This window comes from Sciurus carolinensis, chromosome 5 (genome assembly GCF_902686445.1).
Source record: "Sciurus carolinensis chromosome 5, mSciCar1.2, whole genome shotgun sequence".
NCBI classification, from domain to species: domain Eukaryota; kingdom Metazoa; phylum Chordata; class Mammalia; order Rodentia; family Sciuridae; genus Sciurus; species Sciurus carolinensis.
This window is the reverse complement of record NC_062217.1, coordinates 115,100,682-115,119,929: the sequence shown is the minus strand read 5'-3', so window position 1 is coordinate 115,119,929 and position 19,248 is coordinate 115,100,682. Positions and strand designations below refer to the sequence as shown.

General features: G+C 40.0%; 1 pseudogene; it reads left to right on the top strand.

The window, feature by feature from the left end:
* Window positions 1-965: 965 nt before the first annotated feature.
* LOC124985719 (glyceraldehyde-3-phosphate dehydrogenase-like) lies at window positions 966-17,618 on the top strand (annotated as a pseudogene).
* Window positions 17,619-19,248: the final 1,630 nt, after the last annotated feature.

The following is a 19,248-nucleotide window of genomic DNA, read 5'->3' as shown; positions in this document are numbered from 1 at the left end:
TAGCTTTCCACCTCATCAAGAATACAAATAATAATAAGTGTTGGCAAGGATGTGGGGGAAAAGGTACGTGCATGCATTGTTGGTGAGACTGAAAATTAGTACAATTACTCTGGAAAGCAGTATGGAGATTTCTCAGAAGACTAGAAGTAGAATTACCATATGACCCAACTACCCCACTCCTGGGTATTTATTCTAAAGAACTAAAATCAGTATATTATAGTGATACAGCCACATCAATGTTTATAGAAGCACAGTTCACAATAACCAAGTTTTGGAATCAGTCCAAGTGCCCATCAACAGATGAATGGGTTAAGAAGATGTTCCATATATACACAGTAGAGTTTCACTGAGCCATAAAGAAGAATGAAACTGTGGATTTGCCAGTAAATGAATGAAAATGGAGAACATTATGCTGAGTGAAATAAGGAAAACACAGAAAATCAAGAATTAATTTTCTCTCATATGTGGAAATTAGAGAAAAAGAAGGGGAAAAATGTGAGGGGTGCTTAGATCTCATAAAGATAGAGGGAAGATCAGTGGAGCAGGAGGAGTTTGAGGAAGAGAAAGGGAAGAAAGGTTAGGAAGGAAATATAGAATTGAATTTGACAAAATTATGCTATGAATGTGTATAAGTATACAACAGTGAGTTCCACCTTTTAGTATATCTATAAAGAAACAATTTAAATTAATAAACAAACAAATAAATAAAATAGAGTAAATACTAGAGTAGAGGAAAGAGCATAGAGGGAAGGAGAGAGGGAGGGAAAGAGGAAGCACCAGGAACTGAAATGGAGAAAATTAAATTTCATGCATGTATAATTGTGTCAAAATGAACCCAATTATTATGTAATTATATAATGAACCAAACTATTAAATATATAAAAACATTTAATAAAAAGGTTGGAGTGAATGGATTTGGCCATATTGGGTGCCTCATCATCAGGGTGGTTTTCAGCCCTGGAAAAATGGATATTGTTGTCATCTATATCAACTTCATTGGCCTCAACTGCATGGATCTGTGTTCCAGTATGACTTCACCTATGGCAAGTTCAGTGCACAGTCAATACTGAGAATGGAAATTCCACCTCTGTCTTCCAGGAGTGGGATCCTGCCAACATCAAATGGGGAGATGCTGGTGCTAAAAATGTTATGGATCCACCAGTGTCTTCACCACCATTGTGAAGACTGGGGCTTACTTGAAGGATGGAGCCCACCTCTGCCCTTCTTCAATGCCCCTGTGTCTGTGATGGGTGTGAACTGAGAGAAGTACCGCAACTCCCTCAATATGGTCAGCAATACTTCCTGAACCACCAACTGCTTAGCATGCCCTGGCCAAGGTTATCCATGACATCTTTGGCATTATGGAGGGACTCTTGACCACAGTCCATGCATCACTGCCACCCAAAATCTGTAGATGGCCCCTCTGGGAAATTGTGGCATGATAGCCACAATGTTCAGAACATTATCCCTGCATTCACTAACAGGGCTGGGGTTGTAGGCCAGGACATCCCAGAACTAAATGATTAGCTCACTGGCATGGTCTTCCCTGTGCCCACATTCAATGTGTCTGTCCCAGAACTGATCTGCCACCTGGAGGAAGCTGCCAAATATGATGACCTCAAAAAGCTAGTGATTCAGGCATCAGAGGACTTTTTAAGTCCTCAACTCAAATATCTGGCTTCTGCTTTGCTTCCAAGGACTGTGTTAACTTTTGTACTGCCCTGCGCCCAAAGTTTTGGCCCCATTAATTGCTGTATTCCAATATTTCCCCGATCTGCTCTTCTTCACTCTTCTGCATTTCCAAAGTTGCACCTTTTGTCTGGAAGGGATTTTAAATTTTTTTATTTGCTTTTTTTAGTATACATGACAATAGAATATATTTTGACATATCATACATACATGGAATATAGCTTCCCATTCTTGTGATTGTAAATGATATGGAGCTTCACTGGTTGGGTACTCATATATGAATGTAGGAAAGTTAGGTCCAGTTCATTCTACCGTCTTCTCATCCCATCTTCTCCCCCTTCTCCCCACTGTCCCCCTTCAATCCTCCCTCCTTGACAACTTTGCCTATTGTGAATCAGCATCCACATATCAGAGAGAACATTCAGAGTCTGGTTTTTTGGGATTGGCTTATTTCACTTAGCATGATATTCTCTAGTTCCATCCATTTACCAGCAAATGCCATAATTTCATTCTTCTTTATGACTAATATTCTGTTGTGTATATATACCGCATTTTCTTTATCAATTCATCTGTCAAAGGGAACCTAGGTTGGTTCCACAGTTTAGCTCTTGTGAACTGAGTTGCTATGAACATTGATGTGGCTGCATCACTATAGTATGCTGATTTTAAGTCTTTGGGTATATACTGAGAGTGGGATAACTGGGTCAAATGGAGGTTCCATTCCAAGTTTTCTGAGGCCTCTTCATACTGCTTTCCAGAGTGGCCACACCAATTTGCAGTCCCACCAGCAATGAATGAGTGTAACTTTTTCTCCACATCCTCACCAACATTTAGTGTTACTTGTATTCTTGATAATTTCCATTCTGACTGGAGCGAGATGAAGTCTCAGTGTAGTTTTAATTTGTGTTTCTCTAATTGCTAGTGATGTTGAACAATTTTTTGTATACTTGTTGACTGTATTTCTTCTGTGAAATGTCTGTTCAGTTCCCTTGCCCATTTATTGATGGAGTTATTTGGTTTTTTGGTGTTAAGTTTTTTGAGTTCTTTATACATCCTAGAGATTAGTGCTCTATCTGAGGTACAGGTAGCAAATATTTTCTGCCATTCTGTAGGCTTTCTCTTCACATCTTGATTGTTTCCTTTGCTGTGAATAAACTTAGTTTGATACCATCCCATTTATCGATTCTTGGTTTTACTTCTTATGCTTTAGGAGTCTTATTGAGGAAACCTACGTGATGGAGATTTGGGCCTTCATTTTCTTCTAGTAGGCGCAGAGTCTCTGGTCTAATGCCTACTTCCTTGATCCACTTCAAGTTGAGTTTTGTGCAGGATGAGAGATAGGGGGTCTAATTTCACATTATTATATATGAATTTCCAGTTTTCTCAGCCCCATTTGTTGAAGAGGCTATCTTTCCTCCAATGTATGTTTATGGCACCTTTGTCTAGTATGAGATAACTGCATTTATGTGGGTTTATCTTTGTGTCTATTATTCGGTACCATTGATCTTCATGTCTGTTTTGATGTCAGTACCATGCCATTTTGTTACTATGGCTCTGTAGCATAATTTAAGTGCTGATATTGTGATGTCTCCTGCTTCACTTTTCTCACTGAGGATTGCTTTGGCTATTCTAGTCTCTTATTTTCTGGAAGGAACTTTCTTTCTCCCCAGTTTTTCCTTCCCTCCCTCCCTCCTTCCCTCCCTCCCTCCCTCCCTTCCTTCCTTCCTTCCTTCCTTCCTTCCTTCCTTCCTTCCTTCCTTCCTTTCTTCCTTCCTTCCTTCCTTCCTTTCTCTCTCTCTCTCTCTCTCTCTCTCTCTCTCTCTCTCTCTCTCTCTCTCTTTCTTTCTTTCTTTCTTTCCAGGGATTGAATTCAGGGGCACTTAACTACTGAACCACATCTCCAGCCCTTTGTGCATTTTATTTGGAGACAGGATTTCACTGAGTGCTTAGGGCCTTGCTAAGTTGCCAAGGCTGGCTTTGAACTCACAGTTCTCCTGCCTCATCCTCCCGAGCTGCTGGGATTACAGGCATGCACCACTGCACCCATCCCTCAGCTTCATCTTTAAAATTCCATTCATTCTTTAAGACTAAATGCTCCTCTCTCAGGGATTTGGTCTGGACAGCTGCACCTCAATGTGAACATTCCTCACTGTCTCCTTTGACTTGGGGTGGTACCTGAACATTTTTGTCTCCATTGATAAAGTTTAAATGTTCTGAACAGTATTTTTTTTAAACCAGCCACAGAGTTTAGTTTGTAGAGATGAGGATGATGAATGAAGCTTTTTTCACAAACGCAATCTCCACTTGGGAAAACCGAGTAAACTGGTATGTTTTGATCTTTGATGGAGAATTACCAAAGGAATTAAAAAGTTTCAATAATTTTTTGCACTTTATCATGCCAGTATCTTTACATGTCCTGGCCTCAAGAGTGAGCAAAAGGACACCCAGAATAGGTGGGGTTTGTCTGCAGATGCATTTCTTAAGGTTTTTGATTGTTTCTTTTGGAACGGAGATGAAAATGTCATGTGATATAATGTGAAATGAGCAGTTCCCCTGAAAAGTGCTTTTTGTTTATTCACGACCACGTTAGATGTATTGCAGGTAAATACCCACAAAGGCCAATGTGGGATTTGAGCAGATGGGAAAACAGTTGGTCATTTGCTTACTGCTTGGCTTTGACAGTGATGTCTTTGCTCACGCAAAATATCAGTTTAATAAATTCAGCTCAAGGTAATTAGGCGTGATTTGGGGTATGGGGACATCATGTAAGCCAGAGGTTGAATATTCAAAGGGCCCAGCTCACAGTAAGACAGGTCTCAAGTCTTCTCATGTGAAAAAGGAACACCTTTTTTGTAAGAACATTTAGAAAAACAATTAGAAAAAAAAGGACCATTTACTCCGAGAGAGCAGTGCCATAGTGGGAAGGGCAGGGAGGCAGACATGATCCAGGGCAATGGCTAGTAGCTGGGGTCTAGGTTACCACTCGGATGTTACTGATTTGGATCCTTTATTAAGTTCAGCTATCCAATGCTTTATCCAGAAGCAATGTTTTAGGATGAACTCAGGTGGAAACAGTGTGGTGAAATAAGGGTATTAGAATTAGTGTGAGCCAAAATATAATCTTAAAAAAGTAATACTTCATTGATGAAGTGGCTCAGTATCAATGCTGTGGCTCAGCATTTGAGTGATAATTCGGGGTATGAGGTCCTGGGTTTAATTCTCAGTGCTGGAAAAAAAAAAATATCATTGAAATCCAACATAGATACTGAAAAGTGGCACAAATCCTAAATGTTATAGAATAAACACATCTGTGTGACCAGCACCAAGCTCAAGAAAGACTGCAGCCCCCTCATGCCCTCTCCTAATCTCCCCAGTCACCCACTGAAGGGAGCCTCTCTCTCCACTTCCAATGGCATGATACTGGTTTGCCTGTTCTTGAACTTCATATAGATAGAATCATACAGCAGGTTAGAAAAGATGTTAAGACATGAAGTTACCAAATTCAACTTGAATAAGAAGAAATGTTTGAAAATGTGCCCATCCACCAGTGTGTACTGAGGGAGGGGAAGAGGAAGGGGAAGAGAAGCACAGAGAAAAACTACCACACATCACGGACTCACCAGTGATGCCTTGTTGGGATGTTAGTGAGTGTTGGTAATTATGCCAGCACAAGCCACCAAATCTACTAATTATTTTTTTGAGTTGGTGGCTGAGTCACTTACTTTTTCCTCTCAGTCTATTAGGGCAGGATGCAGAATTCCTCTTTGGACTTAGCATGTGGATGGTAAAGCCTAGAAGATATCTGAACTTTGAAATAGTCTCACTAACAAGATAGGCAGTAAGAAGCTAATTGGATTTGATGGGTCCAATCAGAGGAGCATCCTTCCAAATGCATAGGGTGCATGTGGTTGCAGAACTAGAGGGACCCATGGAGGGTGCAGGGGCCAATACCTGAGCAATACAGGAAGTCTGCTTTGGTAGCAGAAGTGGGAAGGGTGGTTGTGGGAGGGACCCAGCAGCATCAGCCCTGGCATGATTATCAGGACCGGGATCACACATTCACAGTGACAGGAGAGCTGAAGTGGGAAAATCCCACGAAAGGACATTATCTATTTTAGTTGCCCCTTCCCAACTCCAGGGATTTTCCACTTGCTTTGTCTATCTCAAAGGTATTCAAGTCAAGTACTTCTTTTTGTGCAGGGTTGCTGCAACAAAGCACCACAAACTGGGTGGTTGGAAACAACAGAGATTTTTCTTTACTTACATTTTTTTCTGGAGACTGGAAGTTCAAAACCCAGGTGTCTTCGGGGACATAGTCCTCTGAAACCTGTAGGGAGCATCCTTCCTTGCCTCTTCCTGTTCTCTGGTGGTGGTTGGCAATGCTTGGTGTCCCTTGGTTTGTAGCTGTAGCACTTCAATGCCTCATGCGACACTCCTCACCCAACCCCCATGTATCTGCCCAGTGTCTCTTCTCCTCTTTTTATAAGGTATCAGTCATATGGAATTAGGATCAACCTTACTGACCTCATCTTAACTGACTAATTACATCTGCAATGTCACTCTGGTCAAATAATATTTTGAGTTACTGTGATTAGGACTTCAACCAGAGACCAGAGGAGGTTTTTCCTTCTTACAGGCTTTGGGGGCTGTGAAGCTAGAACTGAAAATTGACCTTAAATAAATATTTGTTATTAATCTCTAGACTGTGAGGCACCACTCAGAATAATCAGGAGCAATGAGGAAGCAGTTAGGGTAAGATGGAAAGCTCCAGAGCTTTGGAGTCAACTCAGAACTCGGTGTCAATTATTTTTGCACATTACTAGCAATGTAACAGTCTAGTTTTTCCTCTGAAAGATCAGAATAACAGTGATTGCAAGTGATTATTAAAAGAGGCAATTCATGTAAAGTGTGGGCTTCACACTTGGCCTATAATAAGCTCTCAACATGGGGCACAGCCTTAGTTTTTTCATTGCTATAGAAGAAAGGAGGTGTCTTTTTGTGTAAGCTATTACTGCCAATCTTAATAGGTGAGGAAGTTCTCATCAATTTTTTTCAGTCTCTTTCTCTGCTAACACTTTTTTTAGGATACTTAACACCCCACCCTATACTCACATTCATCACTCTTATATTCTTTTGGCCATATTTTACCAACTTTTTAAACTCACCCTCAAAAGATAAATTAGGATTCTATTTGTTTAAGATTACCTTGGTTTTGCAAGTTCTGTGGACTTGAAATTAACCTGATAGGTTATAAGTCAAGTACCCAAGATGGGAATTAAAGCAAGGACAAAGATTATTACAGAACATCTGGACATGTAAAAAAAAAAAAAAAAAAAAAAAAAGCCAGAGGAAAAACCTCAAATTAAAGCGTGTTTTTGTTCCATATAATACTTTAAGAATCTATAATAGCTACTATTTATTGTGCAGTTACTATGCACCAAACGTTATGCTAAGGATTGTATATATTTTAGTTCATTTACCTTTCATGTACTATCATTATCTCCATTTTATAGATGAAGAAACTGAGGCATAGAGAGATCATAAAACATGTCTAATATCACACAACTGGTGGAGTTGTAATTTTAACCGAGGCACACTGTCTTCTGAGAGCAAGTGAGTAACCACCAGATCATTCCAGCATTTAAACAGGAAAGCACAGGGTGAGTCTGCTGGAAGCTAGCCACAGTATAACCACCCAGCTGAGTCTGGGCCCTGTTTAACCATCTGTAGTGTGATTGCTCAAGGTCAGTTAACCTCCTTCATATTGAAATGCACATGCTATCCACATTCAACCTGGTGGTGTCTTGCTCAGGTCCCTTCTCTCTCCCAGAGCATACTAACTATGTAGTTGTGGATTGCGTGAAATTGTTCCTGTGAGAAATTGTGCTGGCTTTGCATGGTTTGGGAGGTAAATGAGCTGAGTCACTAATCAGCATCAGTCAGGTCAACCTTACTAACTGCAAATGAACCAGAGCTCAGCATGGCTGATGGAATCATCTAAGATTGATACCAATGAATGTGTAGGTGAATACACCCCACAGATATCTGTATTTACTATATGTTGGTTATTTTGCTGGGTAGAGGGCTATATGGGTAACTGAGAAACAGTCCCTGAAAACCAGGAGCTGACAGTTCAGTGGGGGAGACATCTATGGAAGGAAAAAAGGAAAGAAAGCACAAGGAAATGACTGCCTTAGCAGAACTTTGGATAAAAACCACAGAAGCATCGAGCCTGGAGATCATCTATTCCTGAGGAAGTCAGGAAAGTACAGCCAGTCTTCCTGCTGACTGAAGAGTACAGAGGTGTCCATCACCCAGGATATCAGACTCACTGGATAGAGAATAGAATGGCTTATTTTTTGATGGTATCTTTGAAATTCACCTAGAGTCATGTGGGGTGCTTATTAAGGAAGCAGATTTTGAAGCTCTGCTCCAGACTTTTGACTCTGCATCCTTGGGGGTGAGGTCCAAGGATCATTTTTTTAGTCTAGGGTAGAATTTGGGAATAGCAGTGTGCAGTGCTGTGCTGTATGAAAGCCAGGGTTTTGATAGTGGCTGTCCTGTCCAGATTTGAGATGGGAAGGTAGAGTGCTTGGAACAGAGAATGTAGAGTTAGAAAATGACATTAATGACACTTCAACAGTAAGTCAAAGCTGGATTTAAAATTTCTTGGATAAAGACATTGTGCTTCATTTTGTAAGTCACGGGGACCCGGTGAAAGTACTGAAGCAAGGTTGTGATATGATCAACCCCTTACGTTGGAATGGATAAGAGGGAAGAACCAGGGAAAGCAACTAATAGGCTCTTAGTGTAGCCCAAAGGAGAAACTGATAGAGTGGACAACCAAAGCCGACGGAGTGGAATGTCTTTTCTTATCATAAAGACGTACTATAGAAAACAAAAGAGAGGACAATTTTGACAATTTACCTGCATGTCAGGTAATTTGTACCCACTCAATGATGGATACTTATTTGCAGGATGCGAAAGTCTTTATCCAGTGTCACTATGTGCCAGCCCTCTGCTTAACGCCTTACATCAACTATTTTACTCAATGCTGACAAAAACATGGAAAGAGAGCTATTACATTTCACAGATGAGAAAAATGAAGTCTTCAAGAAACTAAGCAACTTACCCACAGTCACAAAGCTGAGAAGTGACACAGTTGAGTTGCATATGCAGACGATCTGATGCCAGAGTTCATGCTCTCAGCCATAACACCACATTGCCTTGCCAGGGAGTTTCTTTTTACCTGCATAGAGTATTTTTAAGTATTTTTCATTAGTATCTACAAAGTTTTATATCCTATTGTATGCAAAGCATTTTGCCAAGTCATAAAATGTTTTCGTAAGCCTAATTTTAATGAATATGTGAATTTTGATGAATATGTGATCACCCATGAATGGGTATAGACTAAAATTTTTCTCATTCATTATCTGCATTGTTTGTATTTTGGTGGTTCTTAGGTTTTCACTAATATAAATGGTAGCACAACATACATTTTCATGCATGTAAAATTTTCTTTAATTAGTTATTTTCATGGGTTAGATTTCTCGAACCAGAATTACCACTGGATATAAGTACTTATTGCATTTTTGAGCCCTTAATTCAAGTTGCACAATTGTGCTTGGAATGTTTTTACCAGTTCACAGTCACAATGCATCCTATGGCCACATGCAAAGTATGAGGATACCAATGTCAGCCCACTTGGACTCACATTAGGTATTATTTTAAAATTTGCATTTTTAAAGAGGATTAAAATGATAAAGTATGTCTAATTTTAGTCTGCCTTCATTCGATTGCATATTTACCTGTATCCCTACTGACTAATGGAATTTCTTCTTTAATAAATGATCTGCTTCTTCACTTTGTCTATCTTCTGGAGGGTTTTATGAGTCATTTCCTAGTGTAGACTACCTAGATTTAGGGAAGACATTGTGGGTGGAGGGATGAGGAAGAGAGAAAAGTTAGATTTGAGGAACTCTTCACCACTGACTGCTAAAATGGCCAAAAACCTTGTGAAGTTCAGAATCCACCTCACTCAATATCTGGAATGACAATAAAATAACCCTTCTTTTTCCTCAGATGCAAATTATATTCCAGCAGTTAAACAATTGGCATGAAGAATAATTAAAGCACACAGCGCAGACCTTCTTCTTAGGAAGTCACCATTGGTGAGTGTGTTGAGAAGGCCCCTCTGGAAAACCTAAGTTATTAGATTCATATTCTTTATCATGTCACAATTCTGAGAACAAGGTATAATCAGTGTTTCCCAAAAGTGATCTGCCTACCAAGGTGTACTGAGGTGTACCAAGGTTCCACCTTAAGGTGGAAGCTGGATAAATATTATTTATTTTCATAGTTATCTACTAATTTTAATATATATGTACTATATATGTATATATTTATATATTTATATATATGTCTGTGTGATCTCACAGACATGGTTGCAAAGACTGACTCAAAGTTAAAAAAATATATAATATATAATATATATATTAGAAATGACTCAAAGTTAAAAAAATATATAATATATAATATATATATTAGAAATGACTCAAAGTTAAAAAAAAGGAAAGCACAGATTAATTGAAAGAAGTAAATCTTTCTTCCTTCTTTTGTTCTATCCTTCCTTCCTTTCCTCCATCTTCTTTAACCCCACCCCTCTAATTCCATATTTGTTCTACATGCCACCAAATGGCCTGCCCACACTAGGATATCCAGGTGTGCCAGGTGTGTGCCACAGGGCACTGGGGAGATAAATGGTGTGCATGCGCCTGGGACAACAGCCTTAACTAGTAAATCAAGTCTGTTCTTCTCGCCTTGATGGTTTCCTCTTTAAAATTCAACTTGGAGGAAGTTGTGTAACATTTATTTTCTACCCCGGCTTCTAGTTCATTCAGCTTTGATTAACAACTGATCCCCTTGAGGACGGTGAGCCCTACTGACTGTGGGGAGGGTAGAAAGGAAATATTTCTGGGTGATGGTTCACGATCAATGAAGTGACCCCTGGGAGGATTGTAGTGAACCTGAACCTGAGAGGACTGGTGTGATGTATGGCTATCATCATCCCTGAACATGTGTGGGCACATGCCATGAGCAAGCTGTCATGGCATGTGCTCTGGGAATCAAATAAAGACATAAAAGTCTATATGAGGACCGTACACTGGCTACAGAACTGATGATGTATATGGGAACAATAGTGCTCCTCTGGGGACACATGATAAATGCACAGGAGAGGCGCAGACACAAGTTCATTTTAGATATAGGAGATGTGGGGAAGAGAGACCCTTGAACTTTCCAGGTCTTTGCCTAATGAATCAATCAATCACAATGGGCTTGGAGATCTCTGGATAGACAGGATTCCTATAGGTCCAGAAAGGAACCAAAGACATGTTAGAGGGGACAGGCAGAGTGGGGAAGGGGAAAGGATGTGAAGAGTAGAAATCACACATTTTATTTGGGAAATAATAAGGGTTTGGGCACATTAGTAGTCAAGGCTCTGGGGACTGAGTAGGTGCAAAGCCTGAAAAGAAGATTAAATGATCCATTTTGAGAGTAATGGGGAGACACTGGCACATTTTGTAAATTAGTGAGAATGACATCCTATTTATTCTTTGGGAATATTATTGTGGTAGTTATTCAGAGCATGGGTTGGAGGAAGAAGAAACTAGAGATAGGAAGCCAGTTGGGCAACTATTGCAATAGCCAGGCAATTGCTCAGGAGGGCCTGATTAGGGCTGTGGTGATAATAGGAGAAAGGCAGAGGATGCAAGAGACATTTTGGAAATAATATTGCCACAGACTGGCATCCGTTTGGATCTAAAGGGTCATAGAGAGAATTACAAGATGACTTTCTGTGGAGGTTGGAGGAGAGCGGAAGTGGCATTAACCAAGGATGAATTGCTATTTGGGGGTGGGGAGAGTGTTGGTGAGCCTCCTTCATCTATGCCAGCATTTAAGCAAAACTGTGCATATTTTTCATGGAACCATTCATCCCTGGCTGTGCCTTGAGAAACAAGGGTGCTAAGGGTTAACATCAGACGTGGGCATCTCTTCTGGTTATAAGGAGAGGCTCATATAGATGTTAGGAAGGAGGGCTTGGGACAGTACTTCAAACACCATACAGTATCGTTATTGTGGCTTGAGAAATTAGTAATTTCAACATTTTTACTGTTCTACTTGCCAATTCTGTGCCCAATTCTGTGCTGATTTCACATTCTTCTAGAGCCATTCACCAAGACCAGGGTGTGCCCCTCGTGCCCTGGTCTCAGGTCCCCGATCTCTGTGAGACAGCAATGAGCTAGCCAATGCATCCATTCTTTATTCTTCAGCAAATAGTCACTGAATACCTGCCACGGCCACACAATTCTAGGCACACTCTCCTGTTGATATTACGGCAACGAATAAAAAACAAAATCTCTGCTGTCATGGGCTGGCATTCTAGTGGTAGAAGGCAACCGCGAATAAAATAAACATGGAAAAGTAACGTTGGATGGTGGTAAGAGCTACTGGAAAAAATAAAACGAGGAAGGAGGCCAGAAACTGTTGGGTGAGGCAGCAGCTGTTTAGTTAGTACGGCTTCTCTAAGAAAATGACATTTGAGTAAATTTTTGAAGGAGGGGAGGGGGTGAGCCATGGGTAAACCCAGGGAAGAAGGCTCCCGTTGGAAGAAACAGCACATGCAAAATCCCTGAGTTGGACATGTGCCTGGAATGTCTGAACAGAAGTAAGGAGCCCAGCGGAGCTGGAGCAGGAGGGCATGCAGGAGACAGGAGGGTAATGGACAGCCCAAGGAGAAAGATGGCTGATCCTTGATAACTGAATCTTGGCTAGGATCTCTGGAGATAATTCTGGATACACTTCCTACAGAGTAGCCCCAAAATGGGAATTTAGAAGAAGATATATTCAACCATCTTTTATTTTTCAGTGGGGCTTGTTCTGCAAAGAGCCAAGTGAATGTCTGAGAACAGGAAGGAAGATAAAGATTTCTGGTCAGAAAAACACCGTAGCTCTTGTTCTATTTGTTAAGAGTGGGACACCAGTGATGGAGCCTCCCCTAGCTGTGTTACTGTGACTGGTGGGGGGCCTGGGTCTCCCTAGCAGCCTTCCCCAGGCTGACTCACATCAGTATTACTCAACATGTATAGATGAAAAAAAAATTTTTTTTATAAAATTACTCTAAAAAGGTCTTCATGTTCTTTAACTGCTTACATCACAAGTTGCATTTAGTTTGCAACTTCCCCTCCTTTTTTCTTTCTTTCTGTTTTAACACCAAACTGCAAGGTGGGGCTGGGAGGAGGAAAAACCACGCAGACTGAAGTCCCTTCAAATGCTATACTTAAATTCCATCTCCATGGCAGCATGACAGCCTCCTGACCATGTGGAACTGTCACAAGTTTTGAAGACTAGCTTTAGAGATATAATTCCTCACTTATCTAAAAGCTTCATTTGCTTAATGAAGAGGTTTATTATATCTCCCCCACAGCCATTTCCATCAAATTGGGGAGGGGGATGTCTTCCTTTATTTCTCTGAATCAGGCGACTCACTGCTTGCTTTCTGGCTGGGAGCCTAAACCCGTGCAAGGGCAGAGACCAACACAGGAAGGGGGAGGGGTGGAATGGGGCAGAAGGCCTTGCTCGTGGTAGAGTCATATGAACTTGTAGATCAAAAGAGCAGTCCTGGCTTTAAAAGACTGTGGCACTATTCATGAACCCGGTGACTGCCCAAGAAGGAATACAACTACTTGTTGTCACCAAAAGATAAAAAGCTGCAGCTGGCTCCCCATCCCCACCCCCAATCCAATTTGGACACTCCTCCTACAAGGAAGGTGCAGACTTTGACTCCACTTGGTCTCTAATTGCTAACAAATGAAAGAGCCATAACGTAGAATCGATGAAGAAAGTTGGCATAGGGGGACACTAGTAGTTTCCTTTTAGAGAATTCTCTCAGATCTGCCATTCTCTTAATTTTATACTGTTTGCCTGGTGATAAGGTGTCCTTGTCTGGTCCCCTGATGAAAATTAATTTAATCTGAGAATGTTAATTCTGGACAAGATTCCACAGCTACTACTCTGGCAACTCCCAAAGTGTGTTACTTGCCTGGAATTCTAATTCTACATGATGCCAATGGATTTTATGTAGGAGGTTGGGGAGAGGGAGACCCCATTCATCCAAAGAATGTTGGGAAATGTTAATAGGTTTGCCTTACCGCAAGACTCCCCAGAATTTTTAACATTCTCAAATGGCAAAAATATATCACACCCCCGGCACACACTTGAGTCACCCAAACCGTTTTCATGTGAAACCCAGGGAGATTACATGACTTGCCCAAGTCAGAGTTGGAACCAGAAGTTAAATGACTTTGGCCTCTCCAAGCTCTTTTTATTTGCCTAGAGAAATATAGAACATAAAAAATTGGAAACAGAGGTGTTCAAGAACCATTACAGGAAAGGGAATAGTAAATGTCAAATGCAAGATGTCAGGAGGTCAGTTTTGAGTCAGGAGCCTAAACAGAAAACACCAAGGACAGAGCATAGGAGAAAGACCATGAACCAATAATGAAGGGGCAGAAAAACAATGAAGCTATAGAAGACAAGGGCATGAGTAGGAAATTCATTCATTTATTCATTTGACAAATCCTTTCTGAATGTCTGTAAAATACTAAGCACCATCCTAGGCACTGGAAATAGAGAAGAAAACAAAGACACATGGACCAAAGGGTACTCCTGGAGCATGCTCAACTGGAGTTCTTACAAATGCTTCTGAGGTGCCCCCTGTTTGCTTGGGTGGTCTTCCCTCTTTGCCCTCAAAAAGGTTCTGTGAAGTGCAATGAGTATCTGCTTGCCGGTCCAACTTTTGAACTTCAGCTTGTCCCAGTTACCAGGTACAAGAGACAAAAAAACCCAGGAGTTTGAATCTTCATTTTGATGCTGTGCTTATTGTTAATGGAGGAAGAATAGGAAAGGGGTGGAATGTCCTTCGGGTTTGGCTCCAGCTGGGCACGGAGCGTGTGCTACCTTGTTGATGGGTACTTGCTGCAGAGATGAGGAAGGAAACCCTAGGGAAGAATCTTTGCTGCTTTTCCCGTATGTCAGTAAGTCTGAGAAGCAAAGAAACAATATGGCCCCTTATTCCAGGAGCTTGTAAGAACCTCCAAAAAAGGCGATCCTCTCAAGGTACAAACTAGAACTTATAAGAAGGTCATTGATTGGAAAGCCTTGGGACAGAGAATCCCTTATAGGGGCCAAGGTACTCCGAGTTCAAGCATGGTGGTACATCTTAATCACCTCTAGGTTTGGGATACCCTCCAGGAAATGCTTCCAGACCATAAATTTGGCTTGATGGTCAGGAACTTCTTTTCCTGGAGAGCATTTTATTCAACCAGCAGTAATGTCTTTTTTTTTTTTAAAATAAGACATGTTACAAGGAAAAAACATGTGTCTTTTGGCATACAAAGGCACTAGCAATCATATTTGAACATTTACTTCTTCCATCAGTGGGTTGTAAGGGATGGGGCTTGGTGTGGGGTTTAATTTTAGATCTGAAGTGTCTTTAGCCACTGGGAACACAAAAAAAGCCACCAGTCGAAGTCATAAAATTAACTGTCTCAGAGGCCAGGTAGATAATGTAAGTATAATAAGTGGCCTGAGTGTAATCAATAAGGGATGGTGTGTCCAAGCAAGGAGCAAATGTTCTACCCAAAAGGAGAGCAATCGGCACTCATCTCCAGCTGATTTTTAGCAATATGAGTCCAGGGTTGTTTCTGATTGTTCAAGAGAAGTTGGCAAGAAAGGTTTCTTTTTAAGTTTTAATTATTGACAACCAAATTAAAATTTAAAACAACACATGGGATAAAGTCATATTTCCAAAGGTCAGAGGCTGCTTCTGTGCAGCCCCTTCTGTTAAGTTCACTGTGAATTCCTTGAACAGGGGAAATGTTCTTTTTCATCTTCACCAGATAAAATCCAGGTGGTTGGGATCTGACTGGAAAATGGATCATAAAGTCAACAGGTAGGGAAAGGCCCAAGATAAAGCCGAACACATTCACTGGAGCAAAGTGGGAGAGGTATCAGAGTCTCAGTGATGGACAGGAGCTGGAAGTCCAAGGAGTGGTGGGTAGGAGAAGCCAAGCAGACACAGGTTCTGGTGGGCAGGCTCTCCCATGCCAGAACTTCATTTAATGGAAGGTGGAGCTCTGAAGGCAAGCACCTGTTGCTTAGGCCTAAGGATTCCGTGGTGTTTAGGATTCTGAAGTCAGAGCAACCCTTGCATTGACATGCTGAGTCTCTTTTCCTAGAACTACCCAGGCTCTTTCTGAATCCCAATATTGATAATGTTCTCCTATTCTGAACCAAAATTAGGAACTGAGGACTCTTTCCTTAGATTTTTTTTATAATGAAAGTGTCTTAAACTCTAGATATTACATTATATTCCAATATGCATACTTATCAATATTTTTCTTTATATAAAGAGCAAGATGAAATAAAGAGAAATATAAAACTTGGTAAAAATATGATAAAACCCATAGTACTGTACAGGAGTGAATTCTAATCTGTAATATGGATTAAGCCAGGTGCAGTGGTGCACGCTTATAATCCCAGCAGCTCAGGAGGCTGAGGCAGGAGGATTGCAAATTCCAGAGCAGTCTCAGCAACTTAGCAAGGCCCTAAGCAACTTAGCAAGGCCCTAAGCAACTTAGCAAGACCCTATTTCAAAATAGAAAATAAAAAATGGGTTGGGATGTGACTCAGGGGTTCAATTCCTGGTATTAAAAAAAATGGATTTTAGTTAATCCTGATGCATTGACATTGGCCCATCAATTGTAATAAACATATCATACTAACACCAGAAGTCATAAGAGGGAGAAGAGAACTCTCTATATTACCTTGTTCAGCTTTCTATAAACTTAAAATTGTTCTAAAAATAGCACATTAATTTAAAAAAAGAAAATAAACTTGATTACTATGTTAATAAAAAAGAACTTTTTCCAATGACTCCTTTTAGAAAGTCATATATGTATGATTTAATATAATATCTGCTTCTTTAGTGTTATCATTTATCCAATAGTGATGCTGACAGCAACTGATTTTCCTGCCTTTTTTTTTAAGAGAACTCAGCTGGTTTAACAATTATTTATTTTGCCTAATTTTTTCCCAAATATCTCTTTCTGAAATTCTGGGTACTCAAGGTAAATATCGATGGAGAGTCTAATGCTCCAATGGTTACTGAACTCGAAGATTTTTCATGGTTTCTAAAATTACTATTTGCCAAAATGTGGCCTTCTGTCTCAGCAGAGGATGAATTTGCACTTTTAAAATAAGACTAGAAGCCTAACATGATAGGACAAAAATCTTTCAGCATATTCAGTTTTCTCTTCACCCATTAGGCTAGTAAGTTCTAGTTAAATTACAACAAAGGAATACTGTGTTTATTAAAATAAATAAGAAGGAACACAATAAGAAGGAACAGCACCTTGAAAGAGATTAAAGTTTCCTCAGCGTGATTTTATTTATAATTTTCCCCCTAAAAGAATCCACTACAAATGATAGGCCCTAGTAGGCTTGCTTCTCCCCAAATTTGATGATTTAGACAGTTTTATATATAACTTGTCTGTTAAGATATAAATTTAAGCCAGAGTGAAAACCACTATTAGTGACATTCTTTCACTATTTTCTTGGTTTGAAATGAAAGTGAAAATCCAGATTTATGTATGACTTTTTTATACACCATCAGAAAAGTACAAAACTTCTTTTAGAAAAAGTTTCATGTAAAGCAGTGGAAGTAGATGACTTAAAACAGGAATTAAGTGTCAAATTAGAATCTTCAATGTTTGAATAGTTTTTAGAATCATGAACGATTTGAAATGCTTTTAGTCTTGTTTCATAAGCAGACATCAGTTCGAGACGTCTTTGATTTAATGGAACGCTAGCTGCACTGCATTTTAATCAAATCACCATACCCTTATAGTGGTTATTCATACCATATATATAGAAAAATATTTTTACAAGAACAACTTTCCTCAAAAACTGGAAAATCATTAGATATGTCATTCATAGCATTGATATGAACATACTATTAGAACCGATTCTCACCAATGCTTTGATGAAATTAGTCATCAATTTCTAGAAAAGTCTTACAACTGGTAGAATTTCCCATCTCTGAAGTTAACATTAATATTACCAGTTGACAAGCTAATCATCTTATCAACCAGCATGCTGCGCTCAGAGCAGAGAAAGTATAATCACTGAATTGGTCACTTGTCACACCTGGCAGGACATCAAGTTCAAGAACTTTTATGTAGCTCCAGGAATTTCATTAAAATATCTTACTAAAAATAGAGCAACTTTTTGATACTGTGGTTAGTTGAAGCTGTCATAGTACTGAGGCATTAAGGTTTTACCCAATTTTTGTTAAATATTTTGAGGTCCTGGAACAGGTTTCAGAAAAGAAAAAATTCTTTTTTTCTTTTTCACTTGTACCTTTGGTTTGTGCTGATGGAAATTTAATTCCAAACACCACGGAACCCAGCCCAGAGATACACTCTAAAGATCTGAAGCCATGATTGTGTTCTGTGGTGTTATATGGAATTACCCCTTCTTTTCTGAGCACAATTTATGAGCTAATTCATCACTAAATCATGGAAGCTCCAGATCTGACAGATAATTGCTATTTCCTTCAATTGAAAATATAAAAATACAGTAGATTTGACCTCACTATTTATCTCATTTGCTATCACATAACAAGCAAAATGCTACCTGTGGATTGACACCTTATTTTATGTGAATATTTCTTTTGCAACCCTCATTAAATGTTTTCTTTCTTTCTGGTCCCCTTCCAATCTTTGTAGATATATATATTATTTTTTAAATTAAAAAAAAATTTTTTGGTACCAGGGAATGAACTCGGGCATTCGACCACTGAGCCACATTCCCAGCCCCATTTTGTATTTTATTTAGAGACGGGGTCTCACTGAGTTGCTTAGTGCTTCACTTTTGCTGAGGCTGGCTTTGAACTTGAGATCCTCCTGTGTCAGCTCCTAGAGCCACTGGGATTACAAGTGTGAGCCCTGGTGCACAGTTTTGCAGTCATTTCGACCCTAAACTAAAGCAGTTTAAATATTTTTACGCATACCTTAAATATTTCTGAATTACATGCCAGGGCAGAAACAGCCCCTATAATTATTACCCCATATCCCAGGAATCAACTTTGCCTGATGATCATTGCTGACATCAGTACAGTCATGTGCTGCTTCACAATGGGGTTATGTTCTGAGAAATGCTTCACTAGGTGATCTTGTTGCTTGAGCACCCATAGGGGTGCTTACATGAACTAAGGCAGTTATGACATCCCTTGGTCACAGAACCTTACAGAACCACTGCAGTCTGTGCAGTCCATCACTGGCCAAAAAGTCGTTATGCGGTACACTAGTGTGTGTATGTAGCTTCAGACTTCAGTGGACAAGAACCCACTTTGATGTTCACAGAAGTGCAGCTTTTCCTTCTCTTTCTCCCTCAAAATCCTTATACTATCTTTCTTTCCCTTTCAGGGGTCTGGCCCAT